We start from the raw sequence: 7090 nt of genomic DNA, 5'->3' as shown, positions 1-7090 counted from the left end.
CTGAGAATTGGAAACTGAAGTAAACGCCTTCCTTCCCAAGTTGTTTTTGATCAGGTGATAAACATATCACAGCAAAAGAAACCTAGCAAGAGCTGAGAAGCTGAATTCTCGGGGCCCAAGAAGTGGCCACTCGCTAGGTAAGGTGCAGAATACTCAAGAACTTCTCCAAAGGAGATGGGGCTTGGTGAAGGAGCATAGGTGACAGATGCTGCTGGAGCTATGGCTTACTGACAGAAAACAAGAGCGGGAACATCAGAGGGGTCTTGGCTACCAACTGGTAGTGTTTAGACAGCCTGGGCTACACAGAGAAACCTTGTCTCGAAAACAAAAGAAAAGAAAAAAGAGAAGAAAGAAACAAAGAAACAAAGAAAGGAAGGAACATTCTCTTGCACCCCTGAGAGTCCCAGGATCAAGAAAGCCAGAAAGGAAATGTGGAGCTGTGCCTAAGAGGAAGGAATGGCCTGGGGGCATGCCACCCTTCAGGGAAGGAAGAGAAAGCTTTCAGCTCACAGCTTTGTCTGATTTCACAGGGAAGCTTAGGTTAAGCTTTAGTCTGGTGTCTGAGCTGGAAGCTATCAGTTAGAGGCAGCCGTGTAAACCTCTTTGGAGTCCTCTGACCTGAGTCTGCAGATGGCAGATTCCAAAGGATTGCTTCCCTAGTTACAAAGCTTCCCAATCTCACAGCAGATGCTACGTGTGTGTACAGCCGTTGCTGCAGATGTAGAACATGGGCATGCTCGTGTTTCTACAAGTACCGATATGTGCGCACAGCATCCCCAACAGGCCTGACATTATCTGCAAGACTAAAGTGTTAACAGACTTCTGAAGAGCTCAAGACAGGTCCCGACCTTGGTTGCAGCATTCCTGCATCCAGGATTGTTTTCTCATGATGTTGTCAGAGATAGGAAATAAGTTTTCCCAGAAAATGAATCACCGATAAGTGATCAACCCCTGGTGACAACTTGGAAACTACTGAAGGTTCAAAAAATAGCAAATGATTAAATACAACAATCCCAGACACACAATGAAATGTCTTACGGTCATTAAAATTCTATTTAGGGAGGCTAGTAATTACATGGGGAGAGTGGTAATCACCCAAAGGGGAAGAGGGTACAGAATGGAAATTACAGGCTGATTCCAGCGTCAGTGAAGCCTGACACGGTACAGGGGTGGAGGGAAAATGGTAAAGGAGCTATTGTTAGGGGCAAGGATGAAATACTGACTCCTCTGAATACAAATGAGTGAGGGGTAGGGTGTTTCTTTGTGTGTTTCCTATGGGAGGGGGGTTGCTGTTGTGTTTCTGAGCTCCAGACACTGGAGAGTGACTAGGGACAGAGGCAGAGACAGGAAGAGCCTAGGAAGTCACTGAGTGTGGATTCCTTGGGATAACAGACCCCATCAACACCTAGTAACAGCGCCGAACCCCTAGGGTCTGCACCTTTTCGCTGACCGCTTCTGTGAGTCTCCATTCTGCGGTTTGAAGGGATGTGGTCCACGTGTACAAACGCAGGCTATTTCCGACAAGTGACATGACTGCTTTCTTCCCCTCTCTGAAAGCTTTCTGAATCAGTGATTCACCTACAGTTGAGTCTCTCATGAAAGCAAGGAATTATAAGAGCCATTACAGTGTGTGAAGTTGTCCCGCTGGGCCAAGGACTGGCCAAATGCTCCAGCTCTCTGACAGAAACCTTCCGTGTGTATTCAAGATCAGGAGTGAGACAGAGAAATAAGTGCATGTCAGAAGTCACCCAGGAAGCAAATTCCAACACAGAACTTGACCTTCTGTGGAGTGGGCACTCTGGTCTCCTGCCACAGCATCCCTCCTGAACTGTTCTCTTGCATGAATTTCCCCCTCTCTCCCTTGACCTCACACTAAGGCCCCCACCACAGAGACACAGACAAGATGCGTCTCCCACTTCTCAGAGCAGAACGCTTGTCTGCAGCTTGTGAATAAGTAACTATAAACGGGGCTCATCCAATCTTCTTCTGAACAACTCGCCACCTCCCTTACCAGTACTCTGGCTTCTGGGCAAGTTAGATCCCTCTCTGCTTCCAGAGTCACTTACCCAAGCCTGACTAATCAGTTATCATATTTGTCACCACGAGTGGGCTGGCGTGAGAACCTGGGCCAAGGAGAGGCAGCTAAGTATTGAAGAAATATACTATGGCTCTTGCCATCTGGAGACAGATAAGAAAGTAAATAAGCTGAAGCCAGTGCAGCCATCTTGTGACATGAGGTCTATGAATGGAGTTAACCCTGAGGAAGCAGAGAAAGGGAAAGAAGGACAGAACAAGACACAGAAATAGGGATCATTACCCACAGCGTCTGTTCACGTCGAAACACTACCAGTTGGTAGCCAAGACCCCTCTGATGTTCCTGCTCTTGTCTTCTGTCCATAAGCCATCGCTCCAGCAGCATCTGTCACCTATGCTCCTTCATCAAGCCCCATCTCCTTTGGAGAAGTTCTTGAGTATTCTGCACCTTACCTAGGGAGTGGCCACTTCCTGGGCCCTGAGAATTCAGCTTCTCAGTTCTTAGCTATGTGGAGACCCTGTGCCTCTGTCATTAGGTTATTAAAGATAAGACAAAGACCCACACATGTGCAGAAACCCTACAGTTCCATGTCTATTTCACTACAGATCAGGATCTAGGTCCTTACCCCAGAACCAATTGGTGTATTTAGACTGTAAGTTGCCTGGTTTCTTTACTAGGTTTCTGTTGCTGGGATATATTATCACATGATCAAAAACAACTTGGGAAGGAAAGGGTTTACTTCAGCTTCCAATTTGCAGGTCACACTCCATCACTGAGGAAGTCAGGAACTGAAGCAGAGGCCATGGAGGAATGCCACTTACTGGTTTTGTTCTTCATGACTTCCCTCAGTTTCTTTTCTTATACAGCTCAGGACCATATGCCCAGAGGTGGTACCATCCACGGTGGGCTTTATCTTAGTCAGTGTTCTATTACTGGAAACCACAACCAAGACAACTCTTATAAAAGAAAACTTTTAATTAATGAGCTGGCTTATAGTTTCAGAGGTTTAATCCATTATCTTTATGACAGAGCATGGTGGTGGTATGAATGGGTCTGGAGCATTAGCTGAGAGCTATATTCTGATCTGCAGGCCAAGAGAGAGAGGATGGGCTTGCCATGGGCTTTTGAACACTCAAAGTCCAACCCCAGTGGCACACTTCCTCCAACAAGGCCACATCTCCTGATCCTTCTAATCCTTTCGAACAGTGCCACTCCCTGGTGACTAAGCATCAAATATATAAGCCTTTGAGAGCCATTCCTATTCAAAACACCAAAGGTTGGACTCTCTCACAGCAGTCGTTAATAAAGGAAATGTCATACAGGTCAATCTTGTGGAGGTATTTCCTCAGTTGAAATTCACTTCTAGAAGATGACTTTAGGCTTCGTATCAAGTTGACAAACTAACCAAATGACTATCTCTCATTCTGGAAGTCCAGGGTCAATGGGCTACTGTGTGTCTCCCATTTTTTGGGGGGGTGTCATTGGGTACTGCCCACAAGGGTCAGGGGAGTAGAGTCAGAGGACAAGGTTCTGACGGTCCCTAAGTACAATGGAATGACAGACTTCCAGGATCAGCTTCAGAGAGCCAGCTCAACTTTAGTCACTGAGTGAGAGGAATATATAAGGAAGAGGGCAGCCAATAGGGGATTGCCTGATTGGTGTTCACTGTATGCCTCATTTGCATTGCGCAGCATAATCCTATCACTCAGGTGGGAGCACAACACCTAATTATCATAGGGACAGGAAGGGGAAAACTTTTTTTTTCTTTTAAACAGGGAACTGGTTAAGCTTAAGATAAGCCAGGCATCCATGCTCAGGGACATCTTCCAAATAAAGTCAGGCGGAAAGTAGGAATCCCTGCTCGGGGAAGGGAGTCCTCCATCTTACACCAGGCTTGGAGAGCTGTCTGGACAGAGTGAACTGCAACCTTCCACAGCAGGGCCCTCCAATGGGCTACCTGTGGTGATGGCCTTCCTGTATATAGCATCCCTTTATTAGTCAGGATTTTCTAGAGAAACAGAACTCATAGAATGAAATATATAGGGTTTATTATCATGTCTTACAGACTAGGGGCCAGCTAGCCCAGCAATAGCTGTCTAACAATGGAAGGGCCAAGAATCCAGTAGTTGTTCAGTCCACAAGGCGGGATGGCTTGGCTGGTCTTTAGTATAAGAAAGAATCCTGAAGAAGTAGACTTTAATGCCAATGGAGAAATAGAGAGATGAAGACCAAGCAGCTTTCCTTTCACACCTTTTATATAGATGGCCACCAAAAGGTGTGGCCCAGATGAAAGGTGGGTCTTCCCACCTCAAAATACCCAGATTAAAGATAGGTCTTACCACTCCAAATAATGAAAGAAAAAACTCTCACAGATATACCCAGCCAGTTGGGTTTTAGTTAATTCTAGGTGAAGTTGACAATCAAAAATAGCTGCCATAGTCCCAAAGCTCAGGTGATTGCTTGGCTTTAGACAGTATGCATGTGCTGTCTGGCCTTTCTCCTTACAAAGCTGATAGGATTCAATTGTGGGGTAGTGAGACTTTTGCTTTAAAAAAACAAACAAACAAACAAAAAAAACCCAAAAATCCACACAGTTATGTTATGTGATTATGTTTTTGCTTTAATCTCAGGTGTGGGATACAGGGCTGTTAACTATGATTTTTGCCACACCTGCAGATAGTTTGCATTTGGAATTCTGGGGACTCTTGAGAGGGTATAAATTCAAAAGCTCCCAGAGAGCCTGGGGCGGGGGCTACTGCTTCCCCTGCTGCTGGTCCCTGCTGCTGCATTTGCTGCTTTTGCTATTGCTGGATGGCTGGATGGCTGGATGGCTGGGTTTGTGGATGGCTGGATGGCTGGGTTGGTGGATGGCTGGATGGTTGGGTTGGTGGATGGCTGGATGGCTGGATTGGTGGATTGTTGGATGGCTGGGTTGGTGGATTGTTGGATGGTTGGGTTGGTGGATGGCTGGATGGCTGGGTTGGTGGATTGTTGGATGGCTGGGTTGGTGGATGGCTGGATGGTTGGGTTGGTGGATGGCTGGATGGCTGGGTTGGTGGATTGTTGGATGGTTGGGTTGGTGGATGGCTGAATGGCTGGGTTGGTGGAATTTTGGATGGCTGGGTTGGTGGATGGCTGGATGGCTGGGTTGGTGGATTGTTGGATGGCTGGGTTGGTGGATTGTTGGATGGTTGGGTTGGTGGATGGCTGGATTGCTGGGTTGGTGGATTGTTGGATGGCTGGTGACTGGTTATTGGTTGTTGGTTTGCTGGGCTGCTGGCTGATGATATCCCAATGATGAAAATTAGATGTACCCCCAGGAACTGGATGCCCCTCATCAGCAGGGAGTAGTCTAATGAGATCTATGTTCCCTTTCTCCTCTAACCTTTATTCCCTCCTACCTAGTGTTAGGGGTTGGAAGGGATTACAGGGAAATAAGGGTGGAGAAAGATGGTAAAAGGTAAAAGAATCCAATAAAGTAGCCCAGAAAAGTACAGTCACAGGACTGCCCCAAGATGGCTTTATCTAATTCCTGTCACCCCCAAAGACACCCTCTAACACAATAGTTGGATTTTTGTCCTATCTTCTTAATGCATTATCATGGGGCTAAAACTCCAACATGATTTTTCAGAGGAGACCAATCACATTCAAACATAGCAGTCAGGTGGGGAGAGAATATTTTAAAAGGCAGATGATAAAGTGCTTAAACAGTGGATGAATGGGGATACTTTCTGCTGAGATGGGGAAGAAGCTGGGGACAGACATAGGAATAGAAACCCATGCTTTGAATGTGTACCCAATGCTTTTGAGGGCCTGGCTGAGGAATGAGCATGGATCGGGTCTTTCTAGGAAAGGATCGGGAGAAGAGAGTGTGTGCCTCCTACCCCCACCTCATAATAATGCTTCACTTTGGGGCTCTGAACTATAAAGCTAACTTCAGCTACTGAGTAGCCGTGGGCTTTTATAAGAGAATTTCGGGGACTGACAGGGATGGAGGGGAGGAGAGACAAAGTTATCCTGAGAAGCAAAAAGAACAAAGGACCACCTGAGACTCCTGAATGTGTGCAAAACAGAGTCCTGACTCAGCAGGCACTTCCCCCCCCCCCCGCCCCATCCCACCCACCCCCAATCCCAGAATGCCGGTGCCCTCCATCCCTCCTTCCCATCCCAAAATGCTGGTGCCCTCCACCCCTCCCTTCTGCCAATGCAGAGAAACACAGGTCTTCTTTCCAGTAGCTCTATGTGCTGTGGGTCCTTCTCCAGCCTTCCAGTCTGGACTTAGCCAGAACTTGACCCAGTACCCAGTTCTTTTCTTGTAGGCATTAGTAACAGCTCAGTAAACCTTTCTGCTTCTAGGATCTCAAGAGTTTGTGTTCAGCAACGCTGGAAGGGACTTTGGGCTGGGAGTCCAGAAGGAAAGCACTGGATGAGGTCACAAAACGCAGGGATCTGTAGGGGTGAATCCTTGTTGTGGGTCGGGGAGAAGCACTCACTTGGCTCCACCTGGACCCTTTAGGCAAGAATCAGGACAAGGCAGAGAGGTCTGGAAGGAAGGCTAGCACCATCGCTGAGGAAGGTGGGAGGTGAAAACGGCAGCTGGCTCCTGTGACTGTGACTGTTTCTCCTGGAGAGTCCCGCTCAGAACCAGCTCCAAGGTCACCATCTGTCCCAGCTTCTTTTTCCATTGCTGGAAGCCAATACCCCGACAAAAACAACTTAAAGACAGAAAGGTTTCTCGGGCTTCCAGTTCCAAAGGGATACAATCGACCAAGGTGGAAAAGACACGACAGCAAGCAGGGACGGCATGATGGAGTGGGCAGCGTTGGCATTTCGTCTAGGCTCTGCCCCACAGTTACCTGGCAACAGCCAGGTGAGCCTGACTCACTATAAGAGGGGCTGCTTGGCCCCTCCTCTCTCTCTTGCTCTCTTCTCTCCTCTTGCTCTTGCCCCTTACCCTCTTCCACCTCTCTCCCCATCCCCCTTCCCCTTCTCTCTCCATGTGCTCATGACTGGCCTCGTCTCTCTCTCTCTCTCTCTCTCTCTCTCTCTCTCTTC

Source organism: Mus caroli, unplaced genomic scaffold (genome assembly GCF_978045245.1).
Source record: "Mus caroli unplaced genomic scaffold, Mus_caroli_1 scaffold_15, whole genome shotgun sequence".
Lineage (NCBI taxonomy): Eukaryota > Metazoa > Chordata > Mammalia > Rodentia > Muridae > Mus > Mus caroli.
The sequence above is the reverse complement of the archived record's forward strand: the minus strand, read 5'-3'. Positions refer to the sequence as shown.